This window comes from Spermophilus citellus (genome assembly GCF_964194105.1).
Source record: "Spermophilus citellus genome assembly, chromosome: 3".
Taxonomy (NCBI): Eukaryota; Metazoa; Chordata; class Mammalia; order Rodentia; family Sciuridae; genus Spermophilus; species Spermophilus citellus.
Window position 1 is genome coordinate 232,763,799 of NC_138184.1, and position 24,849 is coordinate 232,788,647.

A 24,849-nucleotide genomic window follows, 5' to 3' on the forward strand; every position below is an offset into this window, starting at 1 on the left:
GTGAGGGAATGTATTGGTAGACACTACCTAAAATCTCCAGGGTACCAGGGAAAGCATGGAATCTACAGTTCCTTTAGTCCTCCTGGCAGGGCATGCAGGAAAAACATTAGACTACATTATCCAGAACCCTCAGGTGCTGCACCTCCTAGGATCTTCTTTGCTAATCAGACAAACCAATAGCTTATGTAACCCACAATCCTCAGGGACTGTATCTCCCAGGATCCTCTGAGTAATTGAGCAAGAACACTGTACTACATTACTCACAATCCTCAGAGGCTACAGATCCCAGAATCTTCTGTGGTAAATGGGGAAGACACTGGGCTGCATTACCCACAATCCTAGGCAGACTTTCGCTCCCAGGATCCTCTGCAGTGAACAGGCAAAACACACGACTATGTTATCTCAAACCTTAGTGCTAGAAGCTCTCAGGTCCTCTGTGGTGAGGACTGTAGGGCAAAGAACTTAACTACACATCTGAAATCCTTGAGGGGTGAGGCTCAGGTGTTGTACAGAATGCAACTCCCAGAGGCCTCCACAGAAATGGCTGTGCAAGCAGAAGGCCAGACTACACTACCCATAACTCCTGGGGATAGATACCCGGGTGAAGGTGCCAGAGGCCCTCCATAGTAAGGTCTACATTCCAAGGCAAGCATGTGTCCTGCAGTTCTCATGGCCCTCATGGCAGGGGCACACAGGCAAACATCTGGATTACATTACACAGAATCCTCAGGGTACTGCAGCTCCCAGGATCCTCAGTGGTAAGGGCTGCAGGGTAGAGAATGGAACTACACTACCCCAAATTCTTGGAGGTGTGCCTGGGTGACCTGCAATGCCCAGACACCTGCCTGTTGAAGGCTGCATGGGCAAGCTTTGTGTTTCCCTACTCAGACTCCTCAGGGTGCCCCGGCAGGTTTATAGTGTGCAGATCCTCGGAGTCTTAATGGTGAGGTCCACTGAGATAAGAGAGACTGAATTACCCACAATAATCCATGGCCCACAGCTCTCAGAGACCTCTGAGGTTAGGGCTGCCCAAGTAGAATGGACCATAATACCCAGAATTCCTGGGGACTTGGAGCTCCAGGGAGCCACTATAGTATGGACTGCACCAACATAGCACCAGATTACAATGCCCATGGTCCTTGGGGACCTGCCACTCCCAGAAACCTCTGCAGTTAGGGTTGTATGGGCTACACTGCCCAGAATCTCTAGGGGTACCTGTGTGGCCCTGTAGTCTGCAACTGTCAGAGACCTCTGCAGTGGAGCTTCATTGTAGATTATGGGGGGTACTCAAAATCCTGGGGTATGGGCTTCCTGAAGACTTCATAGGCTTCTAGGGTGAGGGCTGCTTGGGAAGAACCCCAATCTACACTGCCAGAGTCCTGCAGGGCACATGGGCCGGCACATGGCATGCAGCTCCTATGGTCCTTCATGGCAAGGGCTGCATGGGCAGGACACCTGACTACACTGTCAGGGTCCTCCAGAATGCCTGGGCTAGCATGTGGCACACAGCTCCCATGGTCCTGCAGGATAATGGATGTGGGCAGAACACCAGACTACACTGTCCAGAATCCCTGGCAATTATGAATGAATGAATATGTAGCCTGGATATGAGATGGCCCTCATGGCAGGGGCACACTGGAGGCATCCATGTTGAAAGGTGGGCAGGCCAAACAGATGGAATTATTTAGAATGTCCCTGGGCAGGGGAGTGTAGCCTGCAACTCCCAGAGGCTGCAGGGGGTTGGAGGGACTTGGTCTGAGCTTAAGTTTTCCACATCCTGACAGTGGTCACCATGGGCTGGGATTTTACTTCTTTTCTTAAAACCCATGATCCTAAAATGGGGCAGTCCCTGTCCAACTCATTCCAGTTCAAAGACTATACTTCCCTCTACAGTGGCCTGTTTCTGGTCTTGGGCGCTGGGTGCCCAGCAGCTGTGCAAGTCTGTTCCTCTGCCCTCCTGGCCCTGGCTGCAACAGTGCTTGACTCGGTGGAGCGCAGGGCCCGGATCTCAGGGAGGTGGTCTCCTGGACTTTTTCTTCACCCCTGCGTTTCCACTGTTGGTGATGCCAGAGGTAAACATAGCCAGACCTAGTTAAGGCAGTGGGAACAGATTTTACCCAGTAACAGGTGAGGTGGAGGGAAGAGCTGGGAGAGTCCCCAGGATCTGCAGCAAGGCACTGGCTCTGAGCAGCTGGGTGTGGTCCTGCGCTGGGCAAGCGGCAGGAGGCGGGGCCTGGGGCACCATCTTGGACGTCTGTCCACCTCTTCCCGGGAGAGGATTGGAGCCACCTCAGACACTGTGGTCAGCTCAGACACTGTGGATCCTGCCTCAGGGAGGCCCAGAGCTCACTTCTCCTCAGAGCAACCTGGGGGAGATGCCTGGCTTAGGGACACTGTGGCTTGTGTCTCTAGGGAGCCTGGAGCTCCCTTCTCCTCAGAGCAACCTGAGGGAAATGACTGGCTCAGGGACACTGTGGGTCTTGTGTCTAGGGATGCCTGGAACTCCCATCTCCTCAGAGCAACCTGGGGGAGATGCCTGGCTTAGGGACACTGTGGCTCATGTCTCTAGGGAGCCTGGAGCTCCCTTCTCCTCAGAGCAACCTGGGGGAGATGCCTGGCTTAGGGACATTGTGGCTTGTGTCTCTAGGGAGCCTGGAGCTCCCTTCTCCTCAGAGCAACCTGAGGGAAATGACTGGCTCAGGGACACTGTGGGTCTTGTGTCTAGGGATGCCTGGAACTCCCATCTCCTCAGAGCAACCTGGGGGAGATGCCTGGCTTAGGGACACTGTGGCTCATGTCTCTAGGGAGCCTGGAGCTCCCTTCTCCTCAGAGCAACCTGGGGGAGATGCCTGGCTTAGGGACATTGTGGCTTGTGTCTCTAGGGAGCCTGGAGCTCCCTTCTCCTCAGAGCAACCTGAGGGAAATGACTGGCTCAGGGACACTGTGAGTCATGTCTCTAGGGAGGCCCAGAACTCCCATCTCCTCCGAGAAGCCTAGGGGTGGTGCCTGGATTGGGGTTCCCTTCTCCTCAGAGCAGCCTGGGGAGATGTCTGACTTTGGGCCACTGTGGGTCATGTCTCTAGGGATGCCTGTAACTCCCTTCTCCTCAGAGCAGCCTCAGAGAGACACCTGTCTTGGGGAACCTATATGTCGTACCTCTAGAGATGCCTGGAGCTCTTCTCCTCAGAGCATTCTTAGAAAAACACCTAGCTTGGGGATCCTCTTGGGTCGCATCTCTAGGGATGCATGGGCCTTCTCTTCAGACCAGCCTCAGGAAGATGCCCTTGAATGATGAGCAGGTACAGATGATGAAAAGATGGGGAGGATGAGGAGAGAGGCCTGTCCTGGGCCTGAGAGCTGTGGGCACTGGGATGGAACCCCTCTCTCTCCCTTACTGTTTCATCCAGGCTTACTGTGCAGAAGCACTCTTTCTTCAGGCTGTGACCTTCATCATATTAACACAGTGACCCAGGGAAGTTTCTGGGAAACCTGGCAGGGAGGAAGGAGGAACACTGAGGGAAGGTCCTGATTGTGAAGGGAGAGGGCCCCAGCACACCACATTACTTGTTTAATGGTTCATTTTCTCTTTCAGTGTTAAAGTAGTAGAAAAAATAATGAAAAATTTGGAAGTAAATATGTAAAGCTCACAAAGTTATTTAAGTAAATGTATTATCTCTAAACCAGTCAGAATTTATTAAAAATTTATTGTAAGGCTTTCTTTGGTTGATAAAGTCAGTTTAATTTGCAGTACATGTTATTTTCCTTCTTGTAAACATATTTTTATTAGCAGATTTTAGTTATGCATATAGTTGGGTCCATTTCTATGTATGCATACAAAGTGGAATACAATTTGCTCCATTTACCCCCAGTACTTTTACTTTTTTCTTTTCCTCCCTCTGCAATTTCATTCTTTAAACTCCATTGTGTATATATACCACATTTTCCTTATCAATTCCTTTGTTGATGAACACCTGAGCTGGTTCCATAATATGGCTATTGTGAATTGTGCTGTTATAACAATGATGTGCCCATATCGTTATCGTATGCTAATTTTAGTTCTCTTGGATGAATACCAAGGAGTGGAATAGCTGGATCATATGGTGCTTCCATTCCTAGCGTTTTTTATTTTTATTTTTATTTATTTTTATTGGTTGTTCACAACATTACAAAGCTCTTGACATATCATATTTCATACATTAGATTGATGTGGGTTATGAACTCCCAATTTTTACCCCAAATGCAGATTGCAGAATCACATCGGTTACACATCCACAATTTTACATAATGCCCTAATAGTAATTGTTGTATTCTGCTACCTTTCCTATCCCCTACTATCCCACCTCCCCTCCCCTCCCAACTTCTCTCTCTACCCCATCTACTGTAATTCATTTCTCTCTTTGTTTATTTTCCCATTCCCCTCACAAGCTCTTATATGTAATTTTGTTTAGCAATGAGGGTCTCCCTTCATTTCCATGCAATTTCCCTTTTCTCTCCCTTTCCCTCCCATCTCAAGTCTCTGTTTAATGTTAATCTTTTCTTCTTACTCTTCCTCCCTGCTCTGTTCATAGTTGCTCTCATTATATCAAAGAAGACATTTGGTATTTGTTTTTTAGGGTTTGGCTAGCTTCACTAAGCATAATCTGCTCTAGTGCCATCCATTTCCCTGCAAATTCTATGATTTTGTCATTTTTTATTGCTGCATAGTACTCCATTGTGTATAGATGCCACATTTTTTTTTATCCATTCATCTATTGAAGGGCATCTGGGTTGCTTCCACAGTCTAGCTATTGTGAATTGTGCTGCTATGAACATCGATGTGGCAGTGTCCCTGTAGCATGCTCTTTTAAGGTCTTCAGGGAATAGTCCATTCCTAGCGTTTTTAATGAATCTCCACACTACTTTCCAGAGTGGTTGCACTAGCTTGTAGTTCTACCAACAACATTTAAGTGTACTTTTCCCCCTCCAGCACTCATTATTATTTGTAGTCTTGATGTTTGCCATTCTAACTGGAGTGAGATGAAATCTCAGTGTAGTTTTGGTTTGCATTTCCCTGATTGCTATGGATGTTGAACATTTTTTTTCATATATTTGTTAGCTATTTCTACTGCTTCTAAAAAGAGTCTGTTTAGTTCTTGTACCTATTTATTGAGTTGTTAATTTTTTGTTGTTAAATGTTTGGGGTTCTTTATCTACTCTGGATATTAATCCCTTATTGGAAGAGTAGCTGGCAAAGATATTATCTCATTCTGGAGGTCTCTCTTCATGCTCCTATTTCCTATTTGCTGTTCAGAAGCTGTATAATTTGAAGCCATCACACTTACTGAGTCTTGGTTTTATTTTTTGAACTTATTAAGGAAGTCTGTGTCTGTGCCAATATTTTGGAGAGTCGGGTTTCTGTGAGCCCACTCTAGCTTTTCTATTCATACCTTCATTGCAGAAATCCTTTATGTTGAATTGATTGATGTATACCAAATAGCACTTTACATTTTAGTTTTTAAGAGTGCTACAGCTTCTGCCAAATTGTTCATTGTCCATGGACATTAAAATGCATTAAAATGACAATGAAGGTAGAATAAAAGGAAATGGGCTTTATAACAATGATGCATATATTCTCTCTCTCTCTCTCTCTCTCTCTCTCTCTCTCTCTCTCTCTCTCTCTCTCTCTCTTTCTCTTGCTGTACTGAGAATTGAGCCCAGGACTTCATGCATTCTAGGTAAGTGCTCCACCACTGAACATCCCAATTCTTCTTTATTTTGAGACACACTCTTGCTAAGTTGCCCAGGCTGGCCTCAAACTTGCAATCCTCTTCCTTCAGTCTCCCTAGTAGCTGGTATTATAGGTGATGGCTACCATGCCTGGCTTCTCTCCTCTTAGCATTATGTAATGAATACCTGCCACTTCCACAGCACTTTTAGGTCAGCTGGTACAAAGCAGGTAGTGGTGGCGGGTGGCCCCGTGACTACTACACCCCGGATTCAGTGTGGCTGCTGTCAACTAGTGTGACTAGTGCAATGGTGGGTGACAGGTCAGGCGGGCTGTCATTGCCTCCACCTAGCTACAGCCTGTTTCCCTTGGGTGGGATATTGTGATGGAAGGCTGGAAGTTGAGGGGTTGTGAGCTAGGGACCACCAAGGCCATTGCTTCTCACCACCTGTGGTTCCTCTGACCCTCCTCCAGACACCCCTCCTCCTCCAGACCCCCCTTCAGACTCCCCACCTCCAGGCCCTACCCCTCTTCCAGACCCTGCTTTTCTCCAAGCCCTACCCTTCTCCAGGACTCTCCCCTTCCCCCTCCTTCAGGACCCACCCTCTTCCTGGCCCACCTCTTCTCTGACCCACTCCTCCTATAGATCTACTGCCCATCTAACACCCCCCCCCCACTCTAGGCCCTGCTTCCTGCTGGGCTAAGATGAGTGGGCTGCAGCCCTCAGTGAGCTAATTGGCAGTGCATTTGTAATGGTACCAGAAACAGTGTCTGTGGGGCTGGGGTGGTGGCTCAGTGGTAGAGTGCTCACTTAGCATGCATGAGGCACTGGGTTTGATCCTCGGCACCATATAAAAAAACAAACTAAGTATCCACCTAAAACTAAAGATACACAAATAAGTAAGTATTTAAAAAAAAAACAAAACAAACAATGTCTGTTGTACAAACATTGACATCCTACATTGGATGAAATATCTTGATTGTATCAGGTTTTGATATATACTATAAACTGAATTTAGGAAAGTCATATTTCTTTCTTTTCTTTAGACCTTGAACATTTGAAATAAAATCAGAATTTGTTAAAGGTCAGGTATCACTTAACTGTGAGCCCTGGTGATCCTGGGGTTTTCCAGTTGGAGGTCTCTAAGCAACAATCCTAGCTTTTCTACGGTAATTGACTGATCTGTAATTCCCTTATTTTAGCATCATTTTCAATATCTGTATTTATAAGAAAATCTCCCATGTCTTCCTGTTTCCAGTTCTGTGCAGATTTCTTCTATTCAGCTTTTAATTTCTCCTATTTCTAGTTTTCTACAAAATTCTTAATCCTGTGAACTTTTGCTATTTTTCATCAGCAATATCAGTAGTGTTAGTATTAGTAACAGTAGTATTTTAAAAATATACTTACTTTGTTTTTGATTGAAATAATTGTCTTGTTTGAAATTTCTCATGATGATCTTAAATGATTTTAATTAATTTCTGCTTATTAAGATGTCTTTGGGGGCTGGATGTGCAGCTCAGCAGCAAGAGCACTTGCTTAGCATGTTAGAGGCCTTTGGTTGGATCCCAACACCCCCCTCTCCACACACAGAAGATGTCTTTGACAGGACCCAAGCATCAGAAGTACCCAGAGGTATCATTTTAAATGATTATGTATTTTCACATATGCTCTACACCACAATATACCTCTTCCAAATTTGTATGAAATTATTCTAAGCAATATTTTCAATGGTTTTAAAAGATAGAAACAGAGTGGTGATATATTTAATGCCAGCTATTGATATTACATACTTAAAACCACTATAGATGAGGGGCTGGGGTTGTGGCTCAGTGGTAGAGCACTTGCCTAGCATATGTGAGGCCCTGGGTTTGATCTGTAGCACCACATATAAATAATCAAAGTTTAAAAAAAAGTATATAAGAGACAAGACATAGCTGCTTTTTGTAATTCAAGACATTTACTAGAAATAAACTTTTTAAACAGACATTTTCTACTTATCAAATATAGGAAGCATATCTATGTGTGTTATTAAAGCTGTACATTTATCAGAAAGTTAGTTTATCTTATTCCTTGCAAGCAAGGGCCTTCTGATGAGCATGATGCTTTATATATTGTCAGGAATTATTGTTGGAGAATTCTGTTAAGTGTTCTTTGTTCAAAATATCTTTAAAAATGTACCAAAATGCTTTTGATTTCAGAAATTTGCATTTCTTCTTTTGAGATTGTGCATTTATTAATACTTAGAGTTATTTAATGTGGGGAGCATCATGAGTACCTTTTATCCTACTGTCAGTGCCTCTATGTGTATATAAGGTGAGTTTTAGAAGAGTTGAATATATCTTATGTTTGTTGGGTTATTTAGAAAAGTGCATACACTTTCTACCCTATTTAAAAGGGTTATCATATTTGAATTAGTAGAAGCAGAGATTATACATATTAGTGTTGTGAGCTGAACAGAGTGCAGATTTAGCTTAATCATTTTGGGGAGGTTGACATAATGTTTTCTGCCCTGTTCTTCAGGCCAGATCATATGTCTGGCCTGAAGAATTTTTTGACATTGGGGATTAAACCCAGGGCCTTGCATATGCTAGGCAAGCACTTAGCTACATTACATCCCAGCCCTTTTAAAAATTTTATTTTGAGGCAGAGTCTTGCTAAATGGCCCAAGAGGGCCTCAAATTTGCAATCCTCCTGCCTTAGTCTCTCAAGTAGCTGGGATTACAGGTGTGGGTCAAAGTGTCTTGCTTGTCCTAGAGGATTTTGATGTTAGGATCATATGTTTGCAATTATTAATAATTTCCTAAGCTATACTATGTTCATATTTTTTCTTCTTAGTGGTCAATAAAGCCTTTTTGTTGTTTTGATAGTCTGATTAATGAGAACATATTTTATAATGTAACATTGTTCATGATAGTCTAGCTATGTTAGCTGTGCTAGTTCATGATAGGAGTGTATTTTGATTCTGATACTCTGAAATGTGTTTCACATCAAAATGTTTCTTAGGAGCAGTGATTATTCATTTTCTATTTGATTACACAAATAAGTCATAAATTCTTTTTTTTTTTTTTTGTGGTGCTGGAGGTTGAACGCAGGGTCTCCTGCATGGTGGTCAAACACTCTTCCACTAAGCCCCATAGATCCTTTAATTATCATTAGCTTCATGACAAGCTATAGTGATAATAAAAATCACTTGGTAATTCAACTAAATTTGGAAACATTCAAGTTTTGGCATATAGTTCTTTGTGGTTTCTAGAAGGTACAGCGTTTCCCACAACATAGCAGCATCTAAGGTCACTCCTGCGCTGAGTTGTCGCCTGTGCTCCTCTTCTTGTCTCACCACTTCCTGCAGAGCATCATGGAAGGGATGGATGCTGGGGAACACATTACTCATGGTGGTTGTAATTTCCATTTACCTTTTTCTTTTCTTTGACTCTTTGTCCTAGTGGCAAATATTTTATTCTAATACTGCTAAATGGTATGTATGGAAACAAAAACAAAGACAAGTATTCTTTTGGATAAGTGATCCAAAGTCACAGTGAATCAATTTATTATTGGAACATTTTTTTTTACAGTCACTCTTTTGAGAAAGTTTAGCCATAAATTGAAATAGTCTCTAAAATGTTATTTTTTTTCTCTAAAGTGATCAGGTTTTTAGAAGCATATCCAGGACCCAGTGACAGAAGAAAAATATAATAAGTTTGTACATGACTTCAATAAGTTTGTGTTATTACTGCAACATAAAACATGTAAAACAGGTGCATATCTTGAATTAAATATTTAAATTATTTAATTTTGTGTCATAATAAATTATGAAATTTTGTATTCATAATAAAATATAGAACTAGTTAAGTGTCTATTCCCTGTAATTAACTGTATAAATAATTAAACAAGTAGATGTTTGAAAAAATATAACCATGTCTTAAGGTTTTATTTTAGAGTAGTTTTATCTTTATTCAGAAATTCAAAGAAAGTGCAGAGATTTCCCCGATGACCTTAACTGGTATTTCTCTTTTTATGATTTCTGTGTATTATCTTGGATGTGTTAACATCTTAGATGATTTGTCATGAAGAACAAATACTGGTATGTTACTGCTAACTGAGGGTGTATTTCCTTTGGATTCTCATTTCTGCCACTTCCTGTTCTAGGACCCCATCCAGGACCTCACATGACATCATGTCTTCATGACTCCTCTTGGGTGACAGTATCTCTGAGCTTCCTTGTTCTAATGACCTTGATAGTGTTGAGGAAAACCTGTCAGGTATTTTTTAAGATTGTTCTCCATTGGGGTTTCCTTGTTTGTTTTTTTCATATTTAGACTGGGCCTGTGGGTTGGGGGAAGCAGGTCACAGAGGTGGAGAGCTGCTCTGTTATCTCACGCCCTCAAGATGATTGTCATGTTAGTTCTGACTGTGCTCAACTGGCTGAGGTTGTGTTTTCCACTAGTTTCTCACTGTGAAGTTACTATTCTCTACACATCCATACTATCTCTGTGTTTTCTGGAGGAAGTCACTATGCAGTGCCCACACTTATGGAGCAGGGAGTTAGCTCCACCTCCTTGATTGACAAGTGTCTGCCTCAATTATCTGGAATTCTTCTGCACAAGAGTTTTAAAAGCAACCCCATTTGTTTATGTGTTCATCCAACGTGGACATCTGGATAATTACTTTAAGCTATTGCTTGTTATCAAACTTTATAGTATTTTGTTCCTCAATTCATTCCTGCTTTAGCCATTGGGAGTTCTTTCCATTGTCTCCTGTTGCCTTTTAACATATTTTCTATTTTTGACTATTTATCCTATTGGCAAATATTTGATTCTATTACTGATAAATGGTATAAATAGAATCAAAATAAATATATGGATATATCTTTCTAATACTTGAAAATACCCTGATTCACATATTTACTGTCTTGGTCCTATTATCAGCCACTTTTGTAAACATCCCTGGTTTCTTTTATTAGAAAGTGATATGAAAGGGGCTGGGGATGTGGCTCAAGCGGTAGTACACTCACCTGGCATGCATGTGGCCTGGGTTCGATCCTCAGCACCACATACAAACAAAGATGTTGTGTCTGCCGAAAACTAAAAAAAAAAAAAAAAATTAAAATTCTCTCTCTCTCTCTCTCTCTCTCTCTCTTTAAAAAAAGAAAGTGATATGAAAATTTTCAAGCTGAATGTGCTCATTGCATCTTGACCCTCACAACTGACAATGAAAATAAAGTATATGTGTGTTATAATCTACACCCCCTCATTATAAATATGTTTATGTGGAACCATCTGTGTTTGTACTAAGATAAACATGAGTTTATACTGATCTGCAGTCACTGGATTCTTATGCATAATAACATAGATTACTCTGCTTTCACTCCTTGCTTATCTGCCCAGAAGTGAGAAACCTGGGTCCTAGTTTCTGCCATTTAATTAATTCATTGTTTGATTATAAGCAATTAATTCATTATTGTTCCATATTACAGGTTGTGACATAATAAGAAACACATGTTTGGTTTCTGTCCTCAGTTCCTGGTGCAGAGATCCTAAAACCCTCTTATTCCCCAAATAATAAGGGTATTAAAATAATTTTTTGTTTAACATTTGTTCTTTGACCTTGGTTCCTTACACCGAACTCCTAAATCCTCTAGAATCTCCTGGGTGGGAGGAGGATCTGTTCTAATAAGGACTTTTGGTGGGCCCTAAGGCAGCTTCAGGTTGTAGGATGGTCATGAGAAAGACCAAACAGTGATTAAAACCTTGGGACTTTCAATCCCCACCCTGTATTTTAGGGAAAGAACCTGAAGACTGAAGTAATAACCCATCATACCTATATGATTTCACCCATTTCTCCGCCAAATTCTCTTTAAAAAGTGACTAATGGAGTTTCTGAGTTTTCATGCACAGGGAGGGTGGCGCTCCCCATCTCCATGTTAGCAGAGGCTCCTGCACCAGGGACCCTCCTGGGTCTCATTTTGTGCATATCCTCACCTGACTGTAATTTTGTCTTTTCTAGAACATCATAAAAGGTGGGCCATACAGTGTGTAGCCTCTTCAGCCTGGTTTATTTCACTTAGCACACAAGCTAGGATTCATGTGTATCTCTGTGTGGGTTCGTGGTTCATTTTTTTTCTATTCTATGTTGGTTGTGCATTCAGCTGTGGAGGGACATTCTGATTTTTTATCTGATTGTCATCAGCAGAGCTGCTATGCATAATGACATCCTGGTTTTTTTTTGGACATGTTTTTTCAAATTACTTGTTTAAATGCAGATAATTTACAAGCAAAGTTTTGGATCATAGATTAGACTTCTTTTGCTTTGGAAAGACCGGGCACATTATCCTCCAAAATGGCTATGCCACATGTTCTCCCAGCAATGCCTGAAAGTGCTGGTGTCTTGTATACTGCAGCTATTGAAGCATTGCCATTTCTTAAGAGTGTAGCAGTTTTAATTGCTGTGCCATGCTACTTCACTATTGTTCTAATTTGTGATTCTCTAATAATACATAATGCTGAGAATCATTTTGAATAACTATTTGCCATCTTTCTATTTTCTTTGGTCATATGTCTTTTCAGATATTTACCAATTTTATTTGAATTTTTAGTTGCTGGCTTTTAATAATTCTTTGTATATTTTGAATAAAAATACCATTTGAGAAATGTGTTTTGTAAATAATTTATCTGTGACTTGTGTCTTTGTTATCTTTCTCATAGAGTATAAAAAATTTAATTTTTTGTGTGTAGTGTTAGGTCCTCATGCATGCTGGGCAAGTATTCTACATCTTAACTACAAACCACTCCAGTCTGGCCTCAAATTTTCAATCTCCTGTCTCAGTCTTTTGAGCAACTGGTATTATAGGCACGCAACACCCCACTTGGTAAAAATTTAATTTTATAAATTCCATGTTATCAATATTTTTCTTCTGTCCATTAGCTTTTGGCATTGTGTGTCAAAACTCATCACCAAGGACTGCGGATGTGGATTGGTATTAAAGAGCTTGTCCAGCATATGTATGGGCCTGTATTTGATCCCTAGTACCAGAACACATACACACCCCCTTATTACTAAATCTAAGATTACATAGATTTTCTTCTATTTCCTTCTAGAAAATTTTCAGTTTTCTCAAATTTTAGTTATGGGCTAATATGAGTCAATTTTTGTAGGAATTTCAGTTTGTGCATTTGTTAATTTCATACAGTATAGTTTTAAAATACTTGTTCAATCATCACTATCTGGAAAATCATGGGTAATGCATTTCATTTCAGTTTGGATTTCCAAAATCATAGCCTTGAATAAACTAAATTCAGTATTGAATTTCATCCATTATTTTAGGAATGCGAGGTTGGGGTGCATATGCACTGCTGAACTACATCATCCTGTGCTGAGCTCCAGCAGCTACCAGAGGGTGCACATATGGATATGGTGGTGAGATAATGCCAATATGTCATCCATATGCAGCCTCTGATGATAATGCATTATCGCTAGTGACCTTTGATGTTAATGTGTCCACAGGTGGCCTCTGATACTAGTACAGTGTCCACAGAGTGACCTTGAACACTAATATAACAGACGCCATATGGTTTTTAATGTTAATATAATGTCTATACTGTGGCCTCTAATACTAATACAATATCCATACTGAAGCATCTAATACTAGTTTAATAGCTTCCTTGTGGAGTTTAATATTAATATAATGTCCACACCTTAGCCACTAATACTTGCCGCAGTCTTGGCTGGGCACAGAATCACGAGCCAATCAAGCAGGAACAAAACTTTATTTTGAAAAAGCCGCTAACACTCTCAGCGCCAGCAAGTCAAAAACCGGTCCTCCCACGAGGGTGTCCGACCGGAACCGCGCGCCGACCGGAACCCCCGGGGTCCCCCCCGGACCTCCCCCGGAATTTCCTCCCACCTCCTCCGGAATTCCCTCCTACTATCCTTCCCCAACCAATGGGAACTCTCCAGCAGTCCCGTAAAGTCCCGTAACTTGAGTCCGGTAGCAGGCCAAGGTGAACAGCGGGAGTCCAGTTTGCATATGAATGTAAATTTTAACATAATCATCTCAGTGGCTAGCTGGCGTCACTTTACAACCAAAGGTGCCATACATCGTATATATGCTTGTGGCTCCTAGCATCTGCCCCCTTCTGTTTAATTAAGCAACAAGCAATGTGGCTAGGGACCGTGCCTGGTAGGTTGTCCAATTTAACATATGGTTCTTACCCGTCATGGGAGAACTGACCTTTAGGCGTCAGCTTCCTGTCTTAGGTTGAATCCACTGTAATCAGAGCAACCCGTCGCTGACTACCGGTCCAGCATTCAGCCATGCTTGTGGATAGGCCTATGCACCAGTGGGGGGGTGAGGTTCTTGCCTCACCTCTGTTGGCCCCCAAATTTAGCCTTGGTGCCAGTGGGGGGGTGAGGTTCTTTGCCTCACCTCTGTTGGCCCCCAAATTTAGACCATCACTAGTAGAAGGGAGGAGGATACAGAAATGCCACGACACCAAGCCAATTGACGGCTCCTTTGGAAAAATTGCGTCACTGGTGACACCATCAGCAAAGATATGCCAGTATTACCACAATAAACATGGGGTGAGCTGGCAAGGGAATTGCATCACTGGTGACACCATCAGCAAAAATATGCCAGCAGTACCACAATTCGGTGCACCAGATGATATTTCACAATGTATGCAACTGATATATAGTCCAGGCAAGTTCTGCAAGCAGTTCAAATTGGAGGAGTCTATCAATATGTCCATATCCTCCCAAAGTAAATCAAGTCCTTGATAGCATTACTTGTTGAGTTATATTCATTGATGCATCAGTTTATACAGTTTACTGTGATAGCTATCATAGAAGCTGTAGTTTGGTTTTATCTCAGTCTTCACTGGAATTGGGATGGAGATGGAAATTCTGGCAATGATGGTAAAGAGACATTATCCTGAACAGAATTATTAAATATAATAAAAAGAAAAGGTGAAAGTAAACAAACAGATCTGTTAAACTCCTTTAAAAACAATCCTTAACAGCCGTTTACCAAATTTAAATTAGTAAACAAACAGATCTGTTAACCATCTTTAACAACAATCATAAACAGCTGTTCACCTAATTTAAATTAAACCATATAAATCACGTGAATAAAGAAAAAATTCGGATCCATTTTTTCATGAGCGCTCCTCATATAAGAAATATGGACATACACACATACAGACATACAACACAAAACAGAAGTGTGCACACAACATACAACACATAAGACAATAGTAAATAAAGGCCTTGTAACTATACTTAGGTGAAATCTCCATTGCAATGTTTAAAAACTCCACAGTCAAAAAAAAAAAAAATAAATAAATAAATAAATAAATAAATAAATAAAAAATAAAACACAGTCAAAAAATAAAACTGATCAGAAAAACATTAACCTAGGTTTGTATGAGCTCAAAAATAAAATAGAACTTTATGATGTGGAAAAATGCAATAATAAAATAGATACTGAAAAAAAAAACCTTGGTTAATCACTGTCGCAGATGTAAGAATAGCCAAGCTGGAGCTCTGGATGTCAGCTGTTATGGATTTGAGTCAAATCATCTTCTTTTTCTGTAGAAATTGTTTTAGTTAATCTCTCTGGAATCCAAATCGGTTGCTGTTCATCCTGTGGGAAAACACAGACAGCGCCCCGATTCCAGACTATCACTGGATCCGGGCCTTTCCATTGTCCTGTTAGAATATCTTTCCAAAGTACCTTAGGCTTATGTACATTTTTGGGGTACAAATGTCTTTCCGCAGCACTAAGTCCCGATGAATCTAAATTTAAAAAGTTTAGAGTAAAAAGGGTTATTTTAAGTTTATCTTTGGGGGATATATACCCCTTTCCAATTCCCTCCTTTTGTTTTAATAAGTACATTTTAATAGTTTGATGAGCTCTTTCAACTATGCCTTGTCCTTGTGGATTGTATGGAATTCCTGTTATGTGAGTAATACCAAATGATGAGCAAAATTGTTTAAAAGAGGAGGAAGTATAACCAGGACCGTTGTCCGTTTTTAACTGTTTTGGAACGCCCACAGTGGCAAAATTTTGTAAGCAATGAGCTATAACATCTTTAGTTTTTTCTCCGGCATGAAGGGAGCCCATCAAAAATCCGGAAGAGGTATCAACTGTAACATGTAAATATTTTAATTTTCCAAATTCTGGCAAGTGTGTGACGTCCATCTGCCAAATATGGTTAGGTATTAGTCCTCTAGGATTGACTCCAAGATTAACTTGTGGTAAAAATGTCACACAATTTTGACATTGTTTTATTATATGTCTGGCCTGTTCTTTAGTTATTTTAAAACGCTTTTGTAAAGTATTAGCATTGACATGGAACCTTTTATGAAAATTTATAGCTTCTTCTATTGTGGAGAAAATATGTATGTCATGTGTAGATTTATCTGCTAGTTCATTGCCCATACTAAGGGCTCCAGGCAATCCTGTATGTGCCCTGATATGACCTATGAAGAATGGATCTTTTCGGTCCCAGATTAGACTTTGTATAGCGGAAAACAAAGAGAAAACAGTAGAGGAAGGGGAAATCCTACCAGCATCTTCAAGGGAATTAATAGCATTAACTACATACTGACTATCAGAAAATAAATTAAATACAGAATCTTTAAACATCATAAAAGCTTGTAATACTGCATTAAGCTCTACCTTTTGAGCTGATTGTTTGGGTACTAAAAATGTAAAAGTTTGATCAGGAGTAACTACTGCTGCTGTACCATTGTTTGACCCATCAGTGAATATATTTGGAGCATTTATGATAGGGGTTTTTCTTGTCATATTTGGAAAAACTACAGGATGCTTAGACCAAAAAGACAACAAAGGATTAGATGGTAAGTGATTATCAAATGAAACACTAGTTTTACACAGGATTATTGCCCAAGTATTTAACTCATTAGCTAACTCATCAATTTGATCCATAGTATATGGAGTAATAATTTTATTGGGAGAAATCCCAAACACTCCCTTAGCTGCTTTTATTCCTTTGAGTATTAATTGTCCTACAGCCTCAGGATATCTAGTAAGAATAGTGTTAGGGGAATAAGATAAATGTATCCACAATAATGGACCTTCTTGCCAAAATACTCCTGTAGGAATATTTTTTGTTGGTAGTACAATAAATAATAAAGGCAAACTTATATCAATTCTATCCAAATGCATATTTTCCATATATGTTTCAATGATTTTTAATACTTTTCTTGCTTCAGGCGTTAACATGCGGGGTGAATTTGGATCTGATGGACCTTTTAGAATATCAAATAAAGGTCCTAACTCTCCTGTTGGTATGCCTAGATAAGGCCTTATCCAATTTATGTCTCCCAATAACTTTTGAAAGTCATTAAGTGATTTGAGTTGATCTACTCGTATTTGAATTTTTGGTGGACGGACCATGGTTGAGGATAATAGAACTCCTAAATAATTAATTGGAAGATTTAATTGTACTTTATCTATTGCTATCTCTAGATTATAATTTTTCAATAAATTTGTAAGTGTGGCATAACATTCTAGTAATGTGTTTTTATCTTTATGTGCCAGTAACACATCATCCATATAGTGAAATATTTGTAGTTCAGGATTTTGGTTTCTAAGTGGCTGGATTGCTTTATTAACATAAATTTGACACATAGTTGGGCTGTTAGCCATCCCTTGAGGGAGTACTTTCCATTCATATCTCTGATCAGGACCTTCATGATTCAGTGCAGGGATAGTAAATGCAAAATGTGGACTATCCTCGGGATGAATTGGAATTGAAAAGAAACAATCTTTAATATCTATAACTAAAACATGCCAGGTTTTTGGTAAAGCAGACAATTGAGGAATCCCTGATTGAGCAGGTCCCATAATAACCATCTCATTATTAATGGCTCTTAAATCTTGTAATAATCTCCATTTACCAGATTTCTTTTTAATGACAAAAATGGGAGTATTATAGGGGGATACGGAAGGTTGTATATGTCCTTCCGCTAACTGTTGTCTGACCAAGTCATGGGCTACTTGTATCTTTTCTTTAGTCAAGGGCCACTGAGGAACCCACACTGGTCTTTCTGATTTCCAAGTAATTTTGATTGTCTCAGTGGCCCTTTCTGAAAACCCAATTCATGTCTATTTATTTCTTGATCTATTTGAATAGGTGCTGTCATACCTTGTTCTTGTTCTCTTAATCTTTTTTCTTTCCTAAAGCCTTGTTTAGCCCTAGTAGTGGGCGCGTTAGGATTGATGTTATTTGTTAATGTCAATCCTAATTGATCTAGGACATCTCGTCCCCATAAATTTACAGGAAGATGATCCAATACATAGGGCTGTATAGTTCCTTCACATCCTTCAGGATCCCTCCAATCTAATACCATAGCACTTCTATGGGGATTTGTTGCCACTCCTAGGCCTCGAAGCGTTTGAGTGGCTTGTTGTAATGGCCAATGTTTTGGCCATTCTTGACGAGATATGATGCTGAGGTCAGCTCCTGTGTCCAGCAGCCCATTAAAGTCATGTCCTTGAATTTTTAATTTTAGCATTGGGCGAGAATCTAAATTTAAAGACAGCATAGCCCAATCTACACCTGTGGAGCCTAATCCCTTGGAACCTCTTTCTACATTACAACTGGAAAATTTATCATGCAGGCTGGGTATTATTAATAACTGTGCTATTCTATCTCCTGGTGAAATTACTGATATACCTCTTGGAGAACTAGCTATAATTTTTATTTCACCTTCATAATCGGGATCAATTACCCCAGGACTTATCATAAGTCCTTTTAGTGTAGAAGAACTGCGTCCCAATAATAAGCCTACTGTTCCCTGGGGAAGAGGTCCTTTTACTCCTGTGGGAATGATTTGAATTCCCATCTCTGGGGTTAGTACTGCTCTGGCAGAGGCGCAGATGTCCAGCCCTGCGCTCCCTCTAGTTTGTCTGATGAGGGATTTAATGGATAATGCGTCCTGGGCACTACCTTGATGGGGCTGTTGGGTTCCTCCATTGCCCCATATATTTGTGGTTTGGGGCCCCGGGGCATTGGGCCCTCTAGTCCGTTTTTTGGCAATGGAGCTTGATACCTTTCTCCACGATATCGTGGGTAAACACTTGGTCCTTGTTCGTTTTTTGATAACGGAATACCCTCTATGGTGGTTTGAGAACGGCATTCATTAGCCCAATGTCTCCCTCTACGGCATCGTGGGCAAATACCTGGTATTCTATTCCTTTGATATCCAGCTTTGTTAAACCCTCCTCTTATGGGGCAACTCCTTTTAAAATGTCCTGTTTGATTACAATTATAGCATGTTCTTGGCCTGGCATCTAAAGCCTGTTGTACTGCTGCTAAGACTTGCCCCTGTTCATTAATGTCTCTACATAATTTAATATATGTGTTTAAATCCTCATGTCTCCATGGTCTAATGACCTCTCTGCAGCAACGATTTGCTTGGTCATAAGCCAGTTGTTTTATAAATGGCATTACCTGTTCTGTATTTCCAAATATCCTAGAGGCTGACTGAATAAGTCTATCTACAAATTCAGCATAAGGTTCATTAGTTCCTTGTATTACCTTAGATAATTGACCTTGTAAGTCTCCATGCCCCTGTAAAGTTTTCCATGCCCTAACTGCATCTACAGCAATTTGTGCGTACACACCAGGGTCATATTCAATTTGTTGTCTTTGACCCTCATAAGGTCCCTTCCCCAAAAGCATGTCCATATTTCTTTGAGGGTACCCAGCTTCTGCATTTCGCCTAGCTGTCTCCATGCAAAATTCCTCATTGGCAACCTTCCATAACAAATATTGTCCTCCGTTTAGCACAGATCGACACATGTTAGCCCAATCTGCTGGTGTCATGTCCAAGTTGGTAACAGATTCAACCATGCTTATTGTGAAGGGAGCTTGCGGCCCATAGGTCGTTACAGCCTCCTTTAATTGCTTTATTGTTTTGAAATCTAAAGCACGGTGAATTCGTTGCCCTCCTGCCTGCTCAAGTACAGGGCATGCTAATCTTTGGGGTCCTGCCTCAGAATTCCGTCCATCAACTACGGTAGTTGAGGGCCGCTCAGCGGTAGATGGAGCTGTTGGCTGAGTTACGCCCTCTGGTGATAGAACGGAGTTGGTAGCAACCTCCTGTTGTAATTCTCCACCTGATGGCTGCTTGTCCTCTAAGCTTGCTTTCTTTAAATTCTCCTCTGTCTGACTAGCTTGAGAGACCTTCTCTTTTGCTTGACCTAGCGTTTTTTCTACCATAGTCTGGACCTCTAACAATTTACTTAACAGTTTTTCGGTTTGTTTTTTATTGGATTCTAATCTACTATAACCTAACCCAATAAGGTAGGATAAAACAAAGCCGAAGCAGAATGAAACAAAGACGGAGCAGACAATGGTTGTATCAATTTTCTCTTTCTCAGGGCTGAATAACTTCAAACCTTGAGCCAACCATTTTTTCCAGTTCGCCTGAGAAAATTCTAGGGCTAGGGAGCTCGAAATGAAAACAAAATAAATCAAAACAAGAACACATTGTTTTCTGAGAAGGTCATCCATCCTGTCGCCTTCCCTCAGGGGCGAGCAATTTACTCACCTCTAAGCTTCAGGCGTTCCCCGCACGGGCCGCCAAATGCCGCAGTCTTGGCTGGGCACAGAATCACGAGCCAATCAAGCAGGAACAAAACTTTATTTTGAAAAAGCCGCTAACACTCTCAGCGCCAGCAAGTCAAAAACCGGTCCTCCCACGAGGGTGTCCGACCGGAACCGCGCGCCGACCGGAACCCCCGGGGTCCCCCCCGGACCTCCCCCGGAATTTCCTCCCACCTCCTCCGGAATTCCCTCCTACTATCCTTCCCCAACCAATGGGAACTCTCCAGCAGTCCCGTAAAGTCCCGTAACTTGAGTCCGGTAGCAGGCCAAGGTGAACAGCGGGAGTCCAGTTTGCATATGAATGTAAATTTTAACATAATCATCTCAGTGGCTAGCTGGCGTCACTTTACAACCAAAGGTGCCATACATCGTATATATGCTTGTGGCTCCTAGCAAATACTAATATAATAACTAATATAATAACCAATAATAAATATAATGGCATTTAATACTAATATAATAGGTACTCTGTGGCCTTACCTATTATATAATATTATATCCATATTATAGCCTGTGGTTAATACTAATATGATATCCATACTACAGTACAGTAAACTAATGTAACAGCTAGAATGTGGCTATAGTATTAATATAATATTCATATTGTGACTATATATACATAAATATATTATGGCTCTCTTGTGGTCTTTAATATTAATACAATATCCAAACTACAGAATCTAAACTAATACAATACATTCCCTGCAGCTTAGATATTGATGTAATGTTGATATTTTAGCAAGCAAAACTAATTTAATAACTTATCCTGGTTGTAGTAGTACTTTGATACCAATATGAAGCAAGTGAAATTAATACCATAGCTTCCTTCAGGCCTTTAATGTTAATATAATATTCATGTTATAGCATCCAAATCTAAGAAAAGAGATGTCTTATAGACATTTGTACTAAAATAACAATTTGTTTACAGGACTGTGGTCTTTAGTACTAATATTAAATCCATAGAATAGCATCAAAACCCCACAAAATAGCTGGATTGTGGCCTTTCATACTGAGATGTTATTCAAATTATGACACATAAAAATGGTATTATTGATGCCCTATGGACTTTAATACTCATATGAAATCCATATTGCAGCCTCAAAAACAGATAAGCTTGTTGCTTTGTGGCCCTCAATACTGATAAGTATCCATATTTTAGCTTAAAAAACAAATAATGTGACTGCCTTGTGGTCTTTTGTACTGAAAACAATATCCATGTTATGTACCTGTGGTGTTTAGTTATTAATGTCATATTAATAGTACAGCATCATGAAATTACTTAATATATACAGTGTGGCCTTTATATTAACTATGATATTTAATACTAATATAATTACTCCCTAGAGGCTTTTGCAATAATATAATTGCCATATGGATCTTCAATGTTTTTTTAATTTTAATTTGTTATATATGACAGCAGAATGCATTACAGTTCATATTGCACATATAAAGCACAAATCTCTGGTTGCACACAAAGTAGGTCACACCATTCGTGTCTTCATACATGTACTTAGGGTAGTGATTTCCACCTCATTCCACCATCTTTCCTACCCTCATGCCCCCTCCCTTTCCCTGTCTCCCCTTTGCCCTATTGAGAGTTTATCTAATCCTTCCATGTTCATCTAATCCCCCCGACCACATTATGAATCAGCATCCTTAAATCAGAGATACATTCGGCATTTGGTTTTTTGGGATTGGCTAACTTGGGAATGGAACCACCATTTGACCCAGTTATCACATTCCTCAATCTATACCCAAACGACTTAAAAACAGCATACTATAGGGACACAGCCACATCAATGTTCGGAGCTTCAATTCTTATATAATAACTGCTCTATGACATCAATATTACTATGACATCTGTATTTGCAAACCAAATTGATATTACAGCTGCCCTAAGGCTTTTAATATTAATAAATTAGCCAAATAATGGCATTTAAGACTAATAAAACATATGCATTGTAGCCTTCAATACAGTAGGTAATCCATTTTTTAAACTGCTTTTATTTTTTAGATTCATGACAGTGGAATGCGTCACAATTCTTATTACACATATTATTCATATCTCTGTATATAAAGTATGTTCACACCAATTCATGACTTCATATGTGTACTTTGGATAATGATGTCTATCACATTCCACCATCATTGCTAACCCCCTGCCCGCTCCCTTCCCCTCACATCCCTCTGCCCTATCTAGAGTTCGTCTATTCCTCCCATGCTCCCTCTCCCTACCCCACTATGAGTTAGTCATCTTATATCAGAGAAATGTAGGTAATACATTTTATAGCATCAAACTGATAGCTGCCTTGTAATTTCCATTTGAAAACTAACGTGATATCCATATTATAACATCAAAACTTGATAAAATTGCTGCCTTTTGGCCTTTAATATTGAGATATCATCCATATTATAGCATGTAAAAATGATATTAGCAATGCTATGGACTTCAATTTTCATGTGAACTCCACATTATAGCATTCCAACTGATAAAACAGCTGCCTTTTGGCCCTCAACACTGACATACTATCCATATTTTAGCTTTAAAAACTGATAATGTGGGGGAGGGGTGGGAAAAGGATTGCTGAGGCAGAGCCCTCAGCATAGTGACTGCCTCAAGAAGGTGTGCTTTTGCTCCTTTCCGAGTGCTTGGCCCAGTGTCTGCTCCTCAGCCAAACGTGGACTTCAGAGAAATTGTCTTGATAGCTTCCAAAGGACAAGGTGTCCACAGTGTGCCAACAAGATATAGTTTAGCAGTGGGACCTCCCAAGAAAGATTCAAAAGTTAAAGGTTTTCAATCAGCAGCTGTACAAGCTTTTCTTAGAAGAAAAGAAGAGGAAATCAGACCTTAGAAGAGAAAAGGAGAAAAGAAGAACTAGTGGAAAAACAAATTGAGCTCAAACATGACAAGAAAGCAAGAGCTATGGCTAAGAGGGCAAAGGATAATTTCCATGGTTGCAATGGGATTCCTACTGAGGAAAAGTCAAAGAAGAGGCAGTCAGTGGAAAGCCATCCCAGCCAGGCAGTAGAACAAGAGGATGAATTTTTAGAATACAATCAAGCAGAGTTAGAGCAGGAGTATGAGGAACAGCAAGTACCTCCCAAAGTTGAAAGCAAACCAAAGGTTCCCCTTAAAAGTGCTCCACAACCTATGAACTTCACTGATTTACTGAGGCTGGCTGAGAAAAAGCAGTTTGAACCAGTGGAGATCAAGGTAGTGAAGAAATCAGAAGAGCAGCTTATGACTGCAGAAGAACTTAGGGAGTGAGAATTCTGGAACGAAAGCATAGGAAAAAGAAACTTGAGACAGATGCAAAACTACCTCCAACTGTGTCCAAAAAGGCACCCTCTCAGAAAGAAAGTGTGGGCACAAAACTTAGCAAATGTTCTGGGGATAGGCATCCTTCCTGTAAAGGAATGTCCTTTCCTCATACTGAGAAGAAATCCGAACCCACTACAGCCCATGAGAAACACTTATCAGTGTCTTCATCCAAATCCATGCCAGGAGAGAGGACCAAGGCAGGATCTGGCTCTAGTTCTCAACCCTCACTTTGTGAGGGTCATGACAGACCTGTTTTCAATGGAGCTATAAAGCCCCACTCTTGCACCTATTCACCAAGTGTCCCCAAGACTTCTGCCAGTGGGACTCAGAAATCTGCTACTGAGCACAAAGCCAAAAAATTCCCTCCTTTTCATCCTAGCCATTCCAAGCCTGGGCCCACAGTCACCCCCACACAATAAGGCTAAGAGTCCAGGTGCCAGGCAGCAACTCCCAACTCAGTCCCTGGGAGACCCAGCCCTTTTAAAAAAAACTTTTTTAAAGAGACCCAGCCCTTTTAAAAAAAAAAACTTTTTTTAGTTGTTGATAGACCTTTATTTTATTTATTTATATGTGGTGCTGAGAATCAAACCCAGTGCCTCACACATGCCAGGCAAGTGTGCTACCACTGAGCCACAACCCCAACCCCATGATATACTTATTATAGCATCTAGAATTGATAAGATAGCTTCTCTGTGATCTTTGATATTAATAAAAGATACATAGTATAGCATTTAAAACTGATATGATAGCTGTCTATCAGCTTTAATACTGATAGCCTTTAAAACTGATGTAATATCCATACTAGAGCATTTAACTCTGATAAAATAGATGCCCTGTGACCTTTGATATTAATGTAACATCTATACTATAGCATTTTAAACTAATATGTTCTGTGGCCTTTAATACTAATGTGATATCTATATTATTGACTCAAAAACTAATATAATAGGTGCCTTGTGACTTTTAGTACTAATATGATGATCATACTATAGAATTAAAACTAATACAAATCTGCTCTGTGGTCAATAATGATATCATACTTCATAATCTAATCTAATACATAGGTGCCTTTGGACCTTTAATACTAATATAATATCCATACTGTGGCCTCAAGAGTGATATAGTTGCTCTGTGGCCTTTAATATGGTATTCATCCTATAGCATTGAAAATTATTATAATTACTGCTCT

General features: G+C 40.3%; 1 pseudogene across 1 annotated transcript in view; it reads left to right on the forward strand.

Annotated features, from left to right (window-relative positions):
• Positions 1-1,837: 1,837 nt before the first annotated feature.
• LOC308643529 (protein SPT2 homolog) overlaps positions 1,838-24,849 on the forward strand; it is a 106,092-nt pseudogene continuing 83,080 nt past the window's right edge. The window contains exons 1-2 of the transcript in view: positions 1,838-2,072; positions 22,997-24,134. The product of the transcript in view is annotated as a protein SPT2 homolog (transcript). The remainder of the gene's footprint in view (positions 2,073-22,996; positions 24,135-24,849) is intronic.